Source organism: Leptonychotes weddellii, chromosome 4, assembly GCF_054177405.1.
Source record: "Leptonychotes weddellii isolate Sample4059 chromosome 4, ASM5417740v2, whole genome shotgun sequence".
Lineage (NCBI taxonomy): Eukaryota > Metazoa > Chordata > Mammalia > Carnivora > Phocidae > Leptonychotes > Leptonychotes weddellii.
Genome location: NC_138372.1, coordinates 94,198,356 through 94,198,942, shown reverse-complemented (window position 1 = coordinate 94,198,942; position 587 = coordinate 94,198,356).

Below are 587 nucleotides of genomic sequence, written 5' to 3'. Positions count from 1 at the left end.
CGGGACTCGCCGTCCAGGGTGGGCCCGGGCGGGCTGTTTAGGCCACGGGAAGCGGCGCGGCCATGGCCGCGCGCGGGCGACCTCCACACCCCCGCCGGAAGTGGCCCCGAGAGGCGCGGCGCTCCGGCTGCGGAGGGAAACCGCCACCTTCGTATCGCCCGGCCTCTGCCGGCTCAAGTTCGGCATTCCCGAGCTTTGCGTATACCTAATTCCCCCATTTTTAGGCTTAGGGTAACTCTCCATGCTCTACTTCTAAGCCTAACTTGTGATGGCGGGGGAGGCACGAATGTGACTGACCAACGGCGAAGGCGCTGGGCCTTCGTTGGGCCGTTCTCAGCATAGATCCATAGTAGTGAGACTCCCGTGTGTTCTGTGAAGGTCTCTCTAGAAGCTTCGACTGGTGTCTGGATTCTCTGTCCAGACTTGTTATTATCTGTTCTTTTCAGACTCATGGGAACTCTTTTCGGGTGTCTGAGAGGTTACCCAGTGAAAGGACAGACGTGGGGCTTCTGAAGGGAAGTTCTTGGGCAGAGAGAATAAAGAGGCAGAACATGGTCCTCCTGTGGGAGATGAAGTTCCCCACTATT